The following is a 19,714-nucleotide window of genomic DNA, read 5'->3' as shown; positions in this document are numbered from 1 at the left end:
ATTGCAGCTTACCAATCATTACAAGTGGTGGCTGCATTCTTTTTCTTTTTTTCCCTCTCTACACCTGGTGATCTGGCCAGTGACACCTCCATTCTGGATGAAGGAGCACAGGAGCATCTTTGGATAGTAGCAAGGGAAGGAGAGTGTTAGATGTACACACAGATACAGATATGCTAACAAATTGAAGACAAACTCCAGCTCACTTTTTATAAGCAGTTACAGGAACAGTTTTCTTTTATTTTTGAGTTAAAAGGTTTAATACAAATAAATAAAAGCTGATCATTTAAGCACCCATGTCAGTGTTAAATAGTTTGTCTCATTCCTCCAACTGCTACATCTGCAAGAGCGCTTGGTCATTTGATAAACAGATTTACTGGCCAGATCGCCAGGTAAAAATAAGGCAAAGAAAACCTACAAAAGAAAACTAATGCAGCCATCACATCTAAGAATTGGTAAGCTGCAAAATAACAAGTTTGCTTTTGTGTGTATTACTGCTTTAAAGTGACACTAAAGCGGTGTTTTCTTTAACATAATAAACATGCCTATCCTTACCTGCTCCGTATAGTGATTTAGCACAGAGCAGCCTGGATCCTCTTCTTTTCGGGTCCCCGCTCACGCTCATGGCTCCTCTCCCTCAAACAGTGCCCACAGGGAAAGTTGCTTGCTCTGGGGGAACAGCTATGTGCTCATCCCTGAGCCGCTGCTCTATGCATCCATAAGGCAGCTTTCACTGTCACAAGAGTTACACAGAGCGGCCCTGCCCCCCCTCCTCATTGGCTCACTGGCTGTGATTGACAGCAGTGGGAGCCAATGGGAATTTTTTAGCATTTTTACAGTACATATAGGGAAAAAAAAGCGGTTAGTGTTTTAGTAGCGTTAAGGAGCGTTCAGGGATAACCACTCCCAAAAACTTAACAAAAACATTTTTTTCTGCTCCTAAATGCTGAAGCTTGAAAAACACTACTAACCTAAAATAGTGTGCATGGAGACATAGGATTTAGCTTCTATTTAGCTTCTAAAAGCAGAAAAAAAAAATGCTGACAACAGCTTCGAGGAGCTAAAAAAACGCTGCTGTGCATGGAGCTTTAACCTATTACAGTCCATGTAAAACATATGTGCAGCAACAAAAGGGTGGCCTTTAAATGCCCACATATGAGTCATTGGGTCACCGATGTTTCTGTGCAGAGCAAGTCCCAGTGTCAGCAGTGCTCACAATAAAACCACCATACCCCATACCAGCACCCTGATCACCGCCGTACCCCATACCAGCGCCTTGATCACCGCCATACAACATACCAGCGCCTTGATCACCGCCATACAACATACCAGCGCCCTGATCACCGCCATACAACATACCAGCGCCCTGATCACCGCCATACCCCTTACCAGCACCCTAATCACCGCCATACACAATACCAGCACCCTGATCACAGCCATACACAATACCAGCACCCTGATCACAGCCATACACAATACCAGCACCCTGATCACAGCCATACACAATACCAGCACCCTGATCACCGCCATACACAATACCAGCACCCTGATCACCGCCATACACAATACCAGCACCCTGATCACCGCCATACACAATACCAGCACCCTGATCACCGCCATACACAATACCAGCGCCCTGATCACCGCCATACACAATACCAGCGCCTTGATCACCGCCATACACAATACCAGCGCCCTGATCACCGCCATACACAATACCAGCGCCCTGATCACCGCCATACACAATACCAGCACCCTGATCACTGCCATACACAATACCAGCACCCTGATCACTGCCATACACAATACCAGCACCCTGATCACTGCCATACACAATACCAGCACCCTGATCACTGCCATACACAATACCAGGACCCTGATCACCGCCATACCAACATCCGGATCAATTTTCAACCATAATATATCTCCACATATATATATATATCATAGTTTGTAGACCTTAACTGTAATGCAGATTAAATAATATACACGGTTTGGGGTTATTTTTTCCAAAAAATGTAGCAGAATACATTTTGTCCTAAATTTATGAGGAAATTTTTTGTTATAAAATAAATGCAAGAAATATAAAAGCTCCGTCTCAAAGAAATGACACAAATTTAACTTGGGTACAGTGTAGCATGCCTGAGTAATTGCTATTCAGAGTGTGACAGCGCTGACAGCTGAAAATTGGCCTGGACTGGAAGGGTGTGAAAGCGTCCAGATTTGAGGTGGTTAAGGGCCAGTACACGATGCTGCACTTTCCTGTGCAATTTACATGCGGTTCAGTGCAGTGCAATCTGAGTCCATTCACTGCGAACCACAGCACAAGTAGTGCATGCACTACTTTAAAAACACAGAGCGAGCAAATTGCGTAGTACTTCTGTACCATGTGATCTGGTCCAGGCAAACGCACCACACTTGCGACCTGCGCTTGGGTTGTCATTAACGGAACATTGACACCTGATGCAGATGGCAACTGCCGTGCGTTTCAAACGTGGTGTGGGAAGCATGCACAGAAGGCCGGTTCCAGCGCCATGTTCTGGGGTGAAGTAGCCCTAAGGGAAGGGAAGTGCAGGCATCTTTAAATTCTGAACCCAGAGACACTTATTATGCAAATAGTGACTAACGTGTTAAATCCATGAATTAGCTGGCAGGGCAGGGAAGGTGCCCAATTACTGGAACACTGCAAGTGAGCACAACCTACAGCAGACTACAGGGTTGTCCCAGGAGGTGTTGAAGGATAAAATGATAGAACATGGGTAATCTCGCCTCCTCCTCCTCTCTGCGGAGGACCTGACTTATTCCCCCAGGACAAGCCTGCATGCAACCCAGGCAGGCCTCATCACCACCTCCGCCATCACCTGACTCATGACAGGAGATAGGAACACTTCAATGGTAAGCGGCCTTACCATGGCAACAGCAACCCTCTACCTCCGCCAGACTGATAGGCAGCCAGCCAGATCCCTCTTTCACCATCCCTTAGCTAGATCACAGTGCAGGCCCAGCCTCTGTCAGCACTGACAAGATCAGAATAGCAAGTTTATTTCCTTTACAGTCGCCAGTCTAGGTTTCCGTTCAACACCAACACCATGGGTCACGAGGACCTGCACTATGTGAGGCCAAAAGAACTGGAACCATTGGACCAGCTGCAAGCTTTGGAGGTATATCCCTAGGTAAAAATAATCAACCTCCTGCAGACGATGCAACTTCTATGTGTGACAATAGGCAGGGTAGGCCTGAATACCCAAATGCAACATAAAATGTGTCCATGGTAGCTGAGGTTCTGTGCTTTGAGCGGTCCTAGAAGTGACGGAGCTATCACAGATAGCTTCTTGTCTCTGATCAGGAGCTAGTGGGATCACGTGATCACCATAAAAGCCAATCACAGTGATCACTTGATGAACTGCCTCTTGGCATTAAAGCTGGCCAGACGCTAGTAAAAAAAATTGTCAAAATTTTTCGTTTTAGGAATGTTGGCTCAATTTCCTAATCATTAGTGGGGTCATATTGACATTCATTTTCCCTGCGGCAACAAGAGGATTCAAAGGAGCAGGATTTAAAAAAAAAAAAAAAAAAAAAACACTTTCTAAAGCGAAGAAATTTCTAACAGTGAGTGTGGTTTTTGTTTAGGAAAGTCCATTCTTTCCAACACAGAATGTGCAAGCGGTTGTAAGGCTCATTTTCTTGTGCTCTTAAAATTAAAATGTTCTACTTATCTGCTCTGTTTAATGGTTTTGCACAGAGGGGCTGCGAACCTCCTCTTCTGGGGTCCCCTGCTGGAGGTTTAGGCTCCTCCTCTCCTAAGTGCACCACCATAGCAATCCACTTACATGGGCGGTTCTCGCTCCCAAGCCAGGCTGTGTGTTTCCATAGACATACAACTCCAGGCTTGGCCCTGCCCAAAGCTCCCTTCTTAATGGATGTGATTAACAGCAGCAGGAGCCAATGGCTTCTGCCTGAGTCTTCTGTGAGAGAGAGGAGAGGAGCTGCTGCAGACAGGCACAGCGCTGAATCAAGATTGGACTCAAGTAAGTGTCTAAGGGGGGCTGGGGGAGCAGCTGATTGTTTTTTTACACCTCAATGCAAAGAGTGCATTAAGGTAAAAAAACTAGGGATGAACCAATATATTGGCACACGAAACATATCGTCTGAAAATAGTGTGATCAACATTTTGCCGATAGGGAAAAAAAGGTGCAGATACAGGCAAAGTCATGTCTCATAGACTTTCATGCAAAAACACCCCCTAGTGACTTCAATGCAAAATCGTGTCTCATAGATTTTCATGAAAAGTCACGTCCCTATTGACTTCAATGGAAAAAAATGCCCCTAGTGACGTTAATGCAAAATCACCAGCCACATTTAAAAAAAAAAAAAAAAAATTAAACTGTCCATTTCAGTTTTTGGCCAAGTGCATGCTGGATTTTTGGTTTTGGCACCAGAATTTTCATTTCAGTGCACCACTATAAAAAATCTTTTTTCCCTTATAACCACTTCCCACACTCATATAGGCGGTCTCTTGGTGAGTAGGCTTTAAGACCACGTGCCCACATATATGCGGCTACCAGTGAACAGTTTACTGTGCTGAGAGCATGCACACTGTGCGCTCCAAGCACAGTAACTAAACTGTCATGGAAAGCTCCCAATGCATACTTGCGATCAGAAGCGTTCGATCATGTGAACGCCGTGACAGTGTGAACAGTGCAAATTGAGGGCTGGAGGTGCTGGAGCTGAGAGGGGTGGGAAGAAATTTACTGACATGCAGAAAATAGTCCAACCAAAATACATTAAAGGAAGTGAAAGCAGAGCCCTATAACTAATCGTATGGTTTAACATGTGCAGGATATTTCAAAAGTTGGTTTTCCCTCATTTACACGAATACGTTGTGGTATCACGCATTACTACATTGCAGTGCATCCATTCTGAACCGCACTCTAATGCAACTGTGTTGCAGTGTGCTGAAATGCATGCTATTGCATTATGTTACAGAAAAGGGTCATATCTGACTTTCAAAAAGTTCGTAACGCATTCTTTTTAATGTACTTCCTTAACACAAGGCACAAATGTAAATAGTCTCTACATCATTAAAGTAACTGGTGATCCTGCCATGAAGGTTTTTTTGTTTAGGGTCTTCCTGTTGAGAGGAGACAACTGTCTCAATTGTGCTCCTGCACCAGCATCCTGTCACATGTGCCCCTGTTGAAGTCTACAAGGCTGGGGGAGATAAGCAGCACTGAGATAGGCAAAAAAAAAAAAAAAAAGTACAGCCAAACTTGAGCAATCCTTAAGAAAGAAAAGAAAAAAAGAAAAGAAAAAAAGAAAAAAAAGAAAAAAAAAGAAGATAAGAAGAAAAAAGAAAAAAAAGAAGATAAAAGAAAAAAAAAAAAGAAGAAAAGAAAAAAAGAAAAAAGAAAAGAAAAAAAGAAAAAAAAGAAAAAAGAATTAAAGAAAAAAGAAAAGAAAAAAAAGAAAAAAAAAGAAGAAAAAAAGAAAAAGCAAAAGGAAAAGAAAAGAGAAAGAAAGAAAAGAAAGAAAAGAAAGAAAAGGAAAGAAAGAAACAGACCTGAAAAGGTGGATCTTTGGCTTCTTCAGACTTACGGTACTGCTTACCACACTCTGAAAAGCAAACTGCGGTGGACTGCTTTTCACATGATTCAGAAGGCCCCACTGTCCTCTCCTGAACTCCTGTTTTGTTTTTTTACATTGCAGTGCAGCCCCTATTCAACTCAATGGGAGAGTTTGACAAACGGTGCCACCTGTCAAACTCTGCACCTCTTGCTAAAGAAATGTTGTGGCCATGAAGCAAACAATAGCAGCCACAGAATGCATACAGCCCTGTCCACCTGTATTGTTACAATTCAGGTGGGTGGCCGAAGTCGGTAAAGCCGTGAGAAGCCTGTTTTTACCACTCCCCAGCCACCCATCTGAAAGAGTGCATACGGTCTTAATCTTTAAAAAGAATACTAAGGTACTTACACTAATGCAGCACAAAATTGTGAACCCAGTCTTAGGCGATTTTTCCACAGCAGCTTCTACTGAAACACTGTCTGTAGTTGGCGACCTTATTCTTTCTGGTCATTTTTGTTATTGAAAATCTGCCATCCGTGGTTTCATTTATTCCTCGGTTTTGAATTACCAAACAATCACAAATGGAGCGAAAATCAATTAAAAACCACAACAGCTCCAGCCAAAAGTATGCTCATAAATTCACTATACTGAAGGCAAAATGTCTACGTAAGACTACAATAATTAAATTTGAACCCTCTACAGCCTTGATTATCCAAGATACCCTCTTAGGGGTGGGGAGAAGCAGACAATTATTATACTGTATATGGTGTGATGTCCTCTCTGGGTCAGTAATAATCCTACAGTAGGTGAGGACATCTGGTTTGCATAGGTCACATTAGTACAAAACACACTTAGGTCTATTAATAAAAAAAAAAAAAAAAACTTAAATGTTGGATGAGACACATTTTTCCATCTTTGACAAATTCTGGCCCAATTTTTTTTTTAGCAATTTTGTATAGTCAGCTCCATCTAGTGGCAAAAATGTGGTATATTTTTGATTGAGGGGGTTTCTGAAAAAATACAACATTATGGCCACTAGACGGAGCCATAGGAAGTCACTGTATTAAGTGCATCCAGAATTCCTCAAAAAGGGTGAATGCTTGCCAAGTTCACATAACATTTTTGTGTGTGTATATATGAGAGACACATACACACATTTACCCCCACTGTGTACATCCAAAGGGTTTATGAATTACAGCTCTTAACCTCCCTAGCAGTATGATGTCAGTATTTCTGTGCTCAAAGCGGTACTTTTTTTGCATGGAAATGTCTTTTTTTTTATTGTAGGCCTGTAATTCTTAGGAATAACTCACTGAAATCTGTCTGAACAAGAGTCTAGTAAACATCCCGGGTATGTTAAAATTTGAAACACGAAATCATAAATTATAATTTAATAAATCATAAAAAATATTATAATAATAGATTTAATTCAATAATATAATCAAACCAAAAACACTGAAATTGGAAATATAGCGCCAAGTTCGCACATCACTGATCTTAGTCGCAAAATCTGATGACGAATTTCCCCACGAATCATAATCACTCAATTCTGCAAGTAGTTCTAATTTACTATCGCTGTTCTCTAGCCGGTCTAAAACCGCTTTTGACCTAAAAGGGACGCTTTTTGGACGCCATGGACATTTCTCAGTTTCCAGGCAGAAAGAATGGTAAAAATGCAGGCAGGGCCCAGGACAAAGCACTCGGGACAAAATGTATGTGAAATGCTTTGATACAGTAATGGAATACTATGTGATTTTAGTGTATTGAGTGAATGTCACTTTTTAAAGTTTTTAAATTTCCCGCCGGTTATGTCCCCCGTATGTCTCAACGTTGCAGGGAACGGAACCCGGAAAACAGATGCCGGCATCGGCTGGAGGAGATGGCCGGGGACGCTGCAGGGGGGATAACGGGGGAGCGAAGGACAAGGTAAGTGCAGAAGGGATCCCGGAGCAACGCTGCTTGTTAATCCCGAGTGTAGCTCGGGGTTACCGCTTGTGGTGCTGAAACTTTACCCCGAGCTACACTCGGGAATACCGCCAGGGAGGTTAAGAGTAGCCATCCCCCCTTTTTCAAGGGACCAAAAGTATGTAACTGGACAATTGAATATAATCATAAATAAAATGTTCATTTGTAATATTTTGTTGAGAATCCTTTACTGGCAATGACTGCCTGAGGTCTGGAACCCATGGACATTACCAAAGACTGGGTTTCCTCCTTTCTGATGCTTTGTCAGGCTCTAACTGCAGCTGTCTTCAGTTGCTCTTTGTGGGTCTTTCTGCCTTTAGTTTTGCCTTCAGCAAGTGAAATACATGCCCAATTGGGTTGAGATCAGGTGATTGACTCGGCCATTGCAGAATATTCTACTTCTTTTCCTTCAAAAGCTCCTGGGTTACTTTTGCAGTGTGTTTTGGATCATTGTCCATCTGTACTGTGAAGCGCCGTCCAATCAACTTTGCTGCATTTGGTTGAAACTAGGCTGACAGTATATCTCTAAACACTGCAGAGTAATTAAATGCAATGCTCTGAGCCATTGGTCAGCATATAATTTAACTTCAACCACAGGCACCGAGAGGAGCCCATATGCCAACCCCCCTACCCCCCCACCCGCCACTCCCCTTTGGAGTGACATCAAAGATCACATGAGTGCACATGAAAAATGGGGGAAAATTGTCACTCTGATCAGCAACAGCCACCTTCCCCATACACTCTACATCTAACCTAATAGTTGCCTCAAAAGCAACATAGATGTCCTCAGTAGGCTCTGTTAAACATGGCACAGCAGTCTTTTGTAACATTGCAGTCTTCAACACTCTCTTGTTACACAGCCCCAGCTTTAAGAAACATGCCAGCTCTTGTGAGTGTGTGTAGTTCACAGGACTGATCAACTGGTGTTCCCAAGCAAGGACAACACCTGGTTGTGTTTATTTTCACGGCTTACATTTTTTTCAGGTCAGACTGGAGTATAAGGCCTCATTCACGTAGAGTCCCATAGTCTGTGAATGGGCTCGAGCTGCCAGGTGCTGCATGGAGGCAGCCAATTTAAGTCTATGAGGATGCAGTGGTGGCACGCATACAGTTGCTTGTCCCAATTTGACAGGCATGCAGGTGAGTGGCCCTGAATACACACTGTTTGTGTCAGGGCCACACCCCTGTCAAACTGGGATGAGTGGCGGCATTCATGCAGCTGCTGTGTCTCCATAGACTTGAATGGGCTGCCTGCATGTCGCACCTGGGAGCTCAAGCCACACCAACACAAAGCCCATTCACGGATTACTGGACTTAGCACCCGTGTAAATGAGGCCTAAACCATGGCACTGAAAGGCTCAAACACGGCTTTCAAGAATTCAAAATTACTGCAGTACACCACTGGTGAAGACAACAATCAAATCCACAACAAGTCAACTGGTGAAAGGCAATATGTTTGAAAATTGAGAATGAAAAATGTGAAATCGGCAGCTTCTAAAAAGGACGGCACGGGGTTAAACTGAGACATTCCAAGTCTGTGTAATTGTAGAATGCAGGGTGGTTGCAGGAGATAATGATCATGGCCCAGGGCTAGGGAAGGGTTTAAGTAAAAAGAAGTTTATCACTTCTGTGAAAACCAGATTATCTTGTCTGTGCCCATGAAGAGCGTGCAAAAAGGAAGGCGCAATCCAAACACAGCAGACCCTTGTGTATCAGACTGAACTATATAAACTGGTCAGAAACAACAAAAAGTCTCATTGACACTTAAACAGCGACATAGCATTTCAAATGCAAAGCATGCGAGTCTCATTACATGATTAGCCAAGAGGTGTATAGTTATGACACAAGATACTATAGACATAAGGCAATTGTTGCCCAGTCCAGCCAATGATGGTCAGTTCAGGAGAATGAATGAATGCCTTTGTACCTATTCTAACTGATCTCATGCAAAAGAAAAAAAAATCCATAATCCAGGATGAGCCTTGACAAATGATCGCTACTGTCCATTAACAAACATGCATGCTTGGCTTGTGTGATTATTCCACAATCCCTCTATAGAAAATCTGTGCAGCAGTCATAAGCTCTGACTATGGCGTCCCATCTAATATACTAGGCAGGTCACACCAAGTACCCCATGTGCACACAGTTGTCCTGATCTGTGTATTGCTAGCAATAATCAGGCCAGGCAGAGATCACCAAATGCACTATGCAGACGTTTGTCCACAATTGTAAGTTCAGGGGATTCCAGTGAAGGGGACTGTAAATCTAGAAATACACATTTGTCAAATTTCATTTGTTTTGTTTTAAGAAGGTTCGTTCAATGTTCTAATTGTTAAAAGGGATCGTTTTGGACTGCAATGAAGAGATTTCGAAGGAGCAGGATGGAAATTTTTTCTCAAAATTAGCAAGTTTCTAATACTGAATGGGGTTTTCATTCAGGAAAGTCAATTCACTGCAAAATCAACTGTTAAAACCAAAACATATTTTAACCACTTCCCGACCGCGTACTGTAACTTTACTGCCACAGTGCAGGCCGGAGGTGCAAAATCACATCTATATTTATTTATTTCAGGTACTTATATAGCACCATCAATTTACGCAGCGCTTTACATATATATTGTGCATTCACATCAGTCCCTAACCCTCAAGGGGCGTACAATCTAAGATCCCTAACTCGCATTCATATGTACACATACTATGGACAATTTAGACAGGATCCAATTAACCTACCAGCATGTCTTTGGAGTGTGCGAGGAAACCGGAGCACCCGGAGGAAACCCACGCAGGCACAGGGAAAACATGCAAACTCCAGGCAAGTGGTGCCGTGGTTGGGATTCAAACCAATGACCCTAGTACTGCCAGGCAGAAGTGCTAACCACTAAGCCACTGTGTCGCCCCATATAAATGTGATTTTGGTTTTCCAGGTAGGGGGCACACATGCACGCCTGCAGACCTGCGCTGCCATTGGCTGCTACCATGATAGGTTGCCAAATGTGGAATAAGTCCATCCGTGAAATTTCCTTGCTACTAAATATTCCACGGTCAACTGTTAGCCCTCATGCACACGGGACGTTTTGAGAACGCTGGTAATGTTAGCTGTATAAAGTCACATTAAAAACGTGAGTTTTTCAGCTTTTTTGAGCATTTTTGCATTAGCGTTTAGCGTCTTTTTCCCGTGTTTAGCAGCTTTTAGCATTTTTTGGTAAATAAAAAGTCCAAAAAAATCAGTTTGTGGCGTTTTGCCGAGTTTTTCAGTGTTAGAGTGTTTTTACAGCTAAAAAACTCCTCTAGAAACCCACTAGTTCTGGGGGGGTTTTCCCAGCCAAAAAACCGTTGATTACAGTCTGTGTGCCCATGGACACATAGGATAACATGCTGGGGAGTTTACTAGCCATAGAAAAAAAAAAGTCAAAAGCCAACAATAGCTGCTTTAAAAACGTCCAGTGTGCATGAGGACTTAGTGGTATTAGAGCAAAGTGGAAGCAACAGCAACTCAGCCACCAAGTGGTAGGCCATGTAAAATGACAGAGCGGGGTCAGCCCATGCTGAAGCGCACAGTGCGCCGAAGTCGCCAACTGTCTGCAGAGTCAATAGCCAAAGACCTCCAAACTTCATGTGGCCTTCAGAGTAACACAACAATAGTGCATAGAGAGCTTCATGGAATGGGTTTCCATGGCCGAGCAGCTGCATCCAAGCCTTACCAAGTGCAATGCAAAGCGTCGGATGCATTGGTGTAAAGCACACCGCCACTGGACTCTAGAGCAGTGGAGACGTGTTCTCTGGAGTGACCAATCACGCTTCTATGTCTGGCAATCCGATGAACATGTCTGGGTTTGGTGGTTGCCAGGAGAATGATACTTGCCTGACTGCATTGTGCCAAGTGTAAAGTTTGGTGGAGGGGGCATTATGGTTTCAGGGGTTTGGGGTTGTTTTTCAGGGGTTGGCCCCTTATACCTGCTTAAGGAGCCAACGAGAAGTGATCTAGCAGGACTTAATTTTCTGACTAAAGTTCCACTTTGGACTCCAACCACATTAGCGCTTCTAGTGGGACTTTGGAGCGTGAATTTGATGCAACTTTACATTCGCTGGATTAAAGTCACTTCAAAAGTTGTACCAAAGTAGTGCAGGAACTACTTTCAAGTCTTTGCGGCCTGAATGGTACTCATTGGGAAACATGGGATATGACTTTAGATTAAAATGTGAGCTTGGGCTTCTTGAGAGGGTTTTGGAGTGTTTTATGTGTACCTTTGTGCACCCTTTAACCTCCCTGGCAGTATTCCCGAGTATAGCTCGGGGTAAAGTTTCAGTACCACAAGCGGTAACCCCGAGCTACACTCTAGCTGTCCCGAGTGCTTTGTCCTGTGCCCTGCCCACATATTTACTGTTCTTTCTGCCTGGAAACTGAGAAACGTCCATGGTGTCCAAAAAGCGTCCCTTTAGGTCAAAAGCGGTTTTAGACCAGCTAGAGAACAGCGATAGTAAATCAGAACCACTTGCAGAATTGAGTGATAATGATTCTTGGGGAAATTCCTCATCAGACACTGAAAACGATTTTGCGACTTTGTTCAGTGATCTGCGAACTTGGTGCTATATTTCACATTTCAGTGTTTTTGGTTTGATTATATTATTGAATTAAATGTATTATATTATTTTTTATGATTATTTATTAAATTATAATTTATGATTTCATGTTTCAAATTTTAAACATACCCAGGAAATTTAATAGACTCTTGTACGGACAGATTTCAGTGCGTTATTCCTAAAAATTACAGGCCTAAAATAAAAAAAAATACATATTTCCATGCAAAAAAATGTACCGCTTTGAGCACAGAAATATGGCCATAATCAGACCGCTAGGGAGGCTCAGAGCTTAGGCTTGAGCACTTCTGCTTTAGCCAAGTGAAAGCTAGTTACCAAAAAAGGCTAGAAATTGCACAAAAAACAAAAACAAAAAAAACCCGCACATTACATGCATTTTCAATCACTCCAACTGAAGTTTATAGGGACCAAAGAAAAGAAACAAACAAAAAAACAGCCTTTTCTTGCATTCCCATATATGTGATCTAGCCATGTGGGAAGGAAGGTCACACGGAGTGATTTGAGGAAGGGAGGCAAGCCGTACCATTGCCAATCTCTCCGCTGCCCATCTACAACCTTCTAAAGGATTTTTTCCTTTTGCAAATAGAAAGAAAATATATACAATCCTTCAACTGTGTATCAGCTACAGTGAAAATTCTTTGGGGGAAAGCTGGCATAAGAGGACAACTGTGAGGGTTTGTCCACACTTACACAGGCGGTGGTAAAAATAGGCAGTTGAGCTGCAGTGTTCATGCCCCTTCTAACCTTACACAGTGGCCAGAGGGGGATGCACAAAGACTGCAGCCATGGCAAAGTTATACCACTGATCACGTTCAATAAATAACCTCCCAGCCACCTGTCAACCACTAAAAAAAATGATCCACTAATCCTTCACTTTTCAGAGGGGTGGCCAAGGCTGCCGCAAGCATAAACGAGCCCTAGTACTGAACAATAAACAACCAAGGAAATGAAAAAAAATGCAAAATATTGAAAATATTCTATTTAGGTTATTAGTAAACAAAATGACCTAAATAAAGACAATTCACAACAATGTTAAACAAACCGTCTAATTGATAATTCAACATGAAGTGTTTGGCAGGCATTCTTGTTAAATGCACCCCTTGAATAAAATGTGACCGCACTGTAACTGCATGCAAAGTGGTTGCAGCAAAGTATTGCAATGTAAAGTCCCCCTTGGGATTGCCTTCTGAACACCTGAAGACCTCTGCTCAACCACCTCTAAAAAGTGATCCACTGCAGATTGCTTTTTAAAGGGGTGGCAAACTCCACCATGTGAATGAAGCTTAAAGTTAGAGATTTCTGGGGTATATGAACCTCTTTTATGCTAGAAATGGCAAAATACTCAAGGCAGCCTCCTACTAGGCTGCAACTGAAACTATGGTAGGTGAGCTCACTCATTTGGTACATTTTTCCATCAAAAGCTGGTTGAAACGGCCTGATAATATGTGTGGCCAATGTTATTAATTGTATGTGGATCTCAACCACTATACCAGCCAAGAGTAAAGGTCACCACCAGTTCTAGAACTATGCTTCCATCCATCATTCTGCAGTTCTGTACAGGATATGGGTTTATCGGGGTTAATGCTTTGTTTATAAACGCTGTTTTGTATATAAATGTAGTGTATACATGTGGGTAACCTTTCACCTGCTAGTCCCAGTGCAGGGACCAGTGCTGCAGGAACTCTGAAACAACACAACTGGATCTCAATGCCTCCAAAGGAACACAAAGCAGCTCCAGGACTGTCATCCACACAAGTGAATGAATAGAATATACAGACTTGCATTTAAAGCATCCATCAAACACAGAGAATAAACCCCTCTACATGAACCAATAAAATATCACAGGCTGCAATAACTGCATAGAAAATATCCATTTCCAAGAATTCTTTCACATGGGCCGTGCCCAGTCCGTTCGCCTGGGGATGTGTACAGAGCAGAACGGGACACAGGTTACATGTCAGATATCTGTACCTCTTCAGGTTTTCCTGGATTTTCCTCTACAGACCTACTGTATGTTCAATCTATGGACAGACGCATGAACAGATTTCAGGTTCCCTCCAATCTGTTCTGTTTAGGACCGGAAAAGAATGCGGTCATTTTTCATTTTTGGATGTCAGCAGATGAAGACGGATGCACATCCACCTGTCCATAGACTTACATACAGCTTTCCATCAGGTCTGCCAAAAAAAAAGGACAGACAGACAGACATGTGAAAGGACCGCAAACATTTAAAGTGAAACCAAACCCAGCTATGGTGGCGTCATAGCTGATCGATGTGCAGCCCCATGGCAACCACAGATCGATCAGAAGCAAAGATGGCGGCGCCCTTGACTGTAAAGGAGGGGAGGCTTTAGTTCCGCTTTCTTTTCTCATATTTTGGAAGTTGTAAGTGAGAAAACTTGGAAGTGTGATAACTGCAGTCATCATTAAATCAATCATCCCCCATAGAACGTTTACCCGTGTGAACCGACACATCTGATTTACAGGAGGATGAAGATGAGTGAGGGCACAGGGAGGGGGTGAGCACAGGAACGGGGGGGGGGGGGGGGATGGGGAACGCAGAGATGGAAATGTGGGTGACCCTGGAAATGGGAACCCTGGGGGGGGGGGACGACAATGGTCATGGGAGGGACCAGGTGAGGGTAGAGATAGGAATAGTGGGAAGGAGGATGGGGGGAAAAAAAAAACCTTAGGTTATAGCAGTCAGTAACATGGGCACAGATTTAACTGACACCTACAGCCGCAGTGCACAGTCCAGGGACGGTTCCCTATGGCAAACGGAAAAAGGAGGATAACTGAAGACGGAATAGAAAGACCAATTTTTGCACCCTGATGAATTCTGGCTCTGTACAGAACATAATGTCAGATCAGTGACAGCCCACACCATGAGATCTCAATCCCTCCATACACAATATACAATCCCTTTATATACAATCCCTCCCTATACAATATCTTCACATAATATCTCTCCATACACAATTCCCACCTATACAATCTCTCCCTACACAATCCCTCATATACAACCTACAATCTCTCCCTATACAATCCCTCATATACAATCCCACCAATACAATCTCTCCCTATACAACCTACAATCTCTCCCTACACAATCCCTCATATACAATTCCTCCCTACACAATCCCTCCATATACAGTCCCTCCATATACAATCTACAATCTCTCCCTATACAATCCCTCCATATACAGTCCCTCCATATACAGTCAACAATCCCTCCATATACAATCCCTCCATATACAGTCCACAATCCCTCCATATACAGTCCCTCCATATACAGTCCACAATCCCTCCATATACAGTCCCTCCATATACAGTCCACAGTCCCTCCATATACAGTCCCTCCATATACAGTCCCTCCATATACAGTCCCTCCATATACAGTCCACAATCTCTCCATATACAATCCCTCCATATACAATCCACAGTCCCTCCATATACAGTCCCTCCCTATACAATCCCTCCATATACAGTCTACAGTCCCTCCATATACAGTCCCTCCATATACAGTCCACAATCCCTCCCTATACAGTCCCTCCATATACAGTCCACAATCTCTCCATATACAATCCCTCCATATACAATCCACAGTCCCTCCATATACAGTCCCTCCATATACAGTCCCTCCTGCCCCCTCCAGTGGGATGACAATACACAGCCATGGAGAGGAGAATGAAAGGATGGCAGCCGCGGACCTATTGTGCCCGGAGACAAGAGGCTGCAGATCAATGGGGGGGGGGGGGGGGGACCAGCCAGCCAGCTGCTCTTGTCAGTGGAACATCCTCCATGCAGCCCGCACATCCTCCAAGCAGCCGGCACAGCTGTCACGCCCATCCATAAACTGGTTGAAGGCCCCCCCATCCCATGCAATGTGTACTGTCTGTGTTGCTCTCACCTGAGCATGCCGGCTCCCTCATGGACCCTCCCGGCCGGCCGGGCTCGTCACCCTCGGAGATGGATATGAAGTGTGTGTTGCGTGCTGCAGCCTGCAGGTGACATCATCCCCCTCCGGTGTGATAGGACACCGCTGGAGCTATCTGTCTATGCGCAGGAGCAGCTGATAAGGCGCAAGGGTTGCCGGGAGATGTAGTCTCTGTAGGACCAGCCCGCCAGGGAACAGAGGCCACGGGAACTACATCCCCCACACTGCCCCGGAATGCGCAGCTTATCTATGGCCAGAGAATGGAGCGTCCAGGCCGACAATAGGAGGAGGAAGACGCTGCTACATCAAAGGACGGCGAACACGCCTGACACCTAGTGGACGATTATTGTTCTGCAGAGTCAGACAATGGAGAACTGTGTGTTGCACGCCCTGGGGGAAATTTATCGGTACTATCCTGGGCCCATCCATACAGGGGTGCATAGCATTAAGCTGGGCTTCTTTTGTTGTACAATTTTTTCATGCCTTTTAAATCCGTTTTCATGCACTTCGACACTTTGATAGACTTTCATTGGGGCAGAAAATGCAGATAAATGCACAAGGCCCCATTCCCACTTGAGCGTATTGGAATTGCACAATTCTGCCTACGATTCCAGAATCGCAGCAAAACATGCGACACACTTGCAGTGCCATTATAGCACCCCAAACACAGTGCATTCTTGCCAATTGTCATGCAACAAAGTGCACAAAAATCACGACAGACACACAATGCCAAATGCACCTGGATCAGTGCCATCATCTGGTGCATGAGCTTCTTTTGTTCATTTTTGGAGCAGAGGAAGGTCCAATCAAAATGAATGTTGCGGCTCCAAAAACACACCACTAAAATGTGCAAAAAAAGCGTCTCTAAGGTGCAGACGGGGCCAAGGGCTCATTACACTACAATATCTTCAATTACTGTACATTTCTGCATGCGTACGTCCACGTATTTGTAGTGTGTTTTCATTTATTTCCATGTATTTTCTATACTAAGTTGCATTTGCCTGCGTTTGCACATGTTCATGCATGTTTGTGATGCATTTGTGCACATTTATTTTCATTTTCAGCATGCTGTACTTTTTTTAATGCACGTGAAAGCACTTCAGTGGTGTAAACTAGGCTCCTTCATTTTTCTTGTGTATACATTCGTACTGCATTTAGGCTGCATTTAAAAATGCACTTGATGGCATCTGGTGTAAATGAGCCCCAAAATATCAGACATGCCCTATTTGTATCCGCGCAATGCAGCATGCAGAAGTGAATGGCCTCAATAGAATCAGTGTATCATCACGTAAAAAAAAAAAAGAAAACGTGCAGCGCTAAAGGTGCAATAAAAATAATAATGTAAACATTTGTACATGTATTATGTATCTGGACTAGTGCTGGCTGCTTTGAGTACATGTACCTAAACACAGTTCTTGGGGGGGGTTTTTCTTTTTTCATTGTATCATCATGGCAGATGATTTTTAAAAATATATTTTTTTAAATATAGTCTTCAGATTTTTTTTAACATATAAAAAAGTAATTTTAACATATATTTTTACATATATTTGTAAATGCATTCCAAAAATGTAGATTTGTATTTTCAAAGACATACAGTATATTTGAAATTTATTTTTAAAAATATTTTTCATATATTTTGTAATAAAAATGCATTTCAACATGCAGTATATATATATATATATATATATATTTATTGAAATATATTTAATATGGCCAAAATTGTAGCATTTCAAATATATGGCAATATATTTGGGAAGAATATTTTTAAAATATATTTAAAATATATTTTTCTTCCATATGGGCCTACTTATCATACTTCCACTCCCTACACTTCTACTCCCCATGCTCTTACCCTGTTGCATCTTATATTTTATATTGCAAGTTAGAGACAGACTCACTAACTGTACACATGCTGCATAATGAATCAGAATATCCTCATCTGTTCATCTGCTTAAAAATGTTCAATCTAGAAGTAAACCTAGGTTCATTACTATATATTGCTTTCCCCTAATACCCCCCCCCCAACCTAATACTCCACACCCCTCTCCTACCTTTACCCCCTTCTTATCACTGCTTTTCCTGTACTTCTACCCCCACACTCCTACTCCTCTGCATGTACAGTCGTTTACCACTTTTGTTCCATTTCATTATGGAATACAAAAAATAAACTGTACACACTACCTATGTATCCCTAGTTATTCCTAATGTTATAGGTGATGTTTCATACTCTAGTGCATTTGTCTCCAAACTGCAGCCCGGGGGCCGGATGTGGCCCTTTGCTTGCCTTTATGCGGCCCTTGGGGCACTTTTCCTCCCATTGATACAAGACACTATTTCTTAACTCCCATCAACAATGGAGCATAATTACTGCTAGTGAGATCACCAATGAAGCACTATTTCTCCCATTGACATTAACAATGGCGCACAATTCCTCCCATTGACATTAACAATGGGGCACAATTCCTCCCACTGACACCAATGATGGGGCACTATTCCTGCCACCGACACCAACACCAATGATGGGACACTATTTCTCCCCAATGACACCAACAATAGGACACTATTCCTCAAACTGACACCAATGATGGGGCCCTATTCCTGCCCCTAATACCAAAAATGCGTTGTTTACTCCTACTGATGCCAGGACAATTTCTACTCCCAATGGCCACAGTCCAGCCCCCCCCGAAAGTCTGATGGACAGTAAACGGGCCCTACGGACCCCTGCTCTAGTGTGTCTTGACATATACTGTACAGTATGTACCCTTGCAGTTTTTGTTATGATAGTCTGTATTTATTGAATTTAATGTATCACTCCTTGGGGGAGATTTACTTAAACTGGAGCATGTGAAATCCAGTTTTTTTTTGCCAATCAAACAAACTGAAGTTAGAAGCTGATTGCCTACCTTGCACAGCTGCACCAGATTCAGAGTGCTCCAGTTTTAGTAAATCTCTCCCCTTATTTTATAAAAGTCTGAAAAAAAAATATTGAACTAGAAAAAAAGTGTTCCTTAGCCATTCTAACTTTTGTGACAGATGTGCAGTTAAATTACTTCTCAAAGGTAATAGTTGTGGCAGAGGAAAGAAAATAGGCAGTCAGTCATTGTTTGGCCGTACAGTCATCCAGAACTAAATCTGTCATTTTGGTTGCAAAATAGATCCAAACATACAAGCTAACATTTAATTGTATATAAATTGCAAATTAATTAATTATTTAATACATTGGTGCTTTATTAAATGTCATCAATCTTGTCACTGTATTTATTCATAGCCAGTCACTGGTCATTTGATCCCCTGTTTTGCATACCAAAAAATATATGTACAGTATATATGTATTATTTATGTTATAATTCATTGTACACTACCACCACTTTATAACATCAGTCATGTTTAAAAATTTTGGATAGAATGGGCAAAAAGTTACATTTTGTTAGGTCTTTATTTGTCTGTCACAAAAATAGAACGAAGAAAGGGGCCACCTATATTGACACGAATATTAGTGTCATAATCATATCTCCAACTCACTTAACTTGTAAGTGTGGATCCATAAACCCAAGAAATACATATTGAACAATATGGTAGTGTGACCAGAGCACCCCTACCGAAGAAAAGGAGGTTACTAAAGGATCCAAGCAGAGTAATATGGGTTCAAAA

The 19,714-nt window shown here is 42.6% G+C and overlaps 1 protein-coding gene across 2 annotated transcripts in view; it reads right to left on the bottom strand.

The window, feature by feature from the left end:
• Positions 1-16,177, bottom strand: part of DAAM1 (dishevelled associated activator of morphogenesis 1) — a 268,997-nt gene extending 252,820 nt beyond the window's left edge. For both annotated transcript variants that reach the window (XM_089676532.1, XM_089676535.1), the window contains exon 1: positions 16,037-16,177. The gene's annotated coding sequence lies outside the window, so the exon portion shown is untranslated. The remainder of the gene's footprint in view (positions 1-16,036) is intronic.
• Positions 16,178-19,714: the final 3,537 nt, after the last annotated feature.

Source organism: Staurois parvus, unplaced genomic scaffold (genome assembly GCF_062004578.1).
Source record: "Staurois parvus isolate SC_StPar_1 unplaced genomic scaffold, SC_StPar_1.0 ptg000171l, whole genome shotgun sequence".
NCBI classification, from domain to species: domain Eukaryota; kingdom Metazoa; phylum Chordata; class Amphibia; order Anura; family Ranidae; genus Staurois; species Staurois parvus.
The sequence above is the reverse complement of the archived record's forward strand: the minus strand, read 5'-3'. Positions and strand labels throughout refer to the sequence as shown.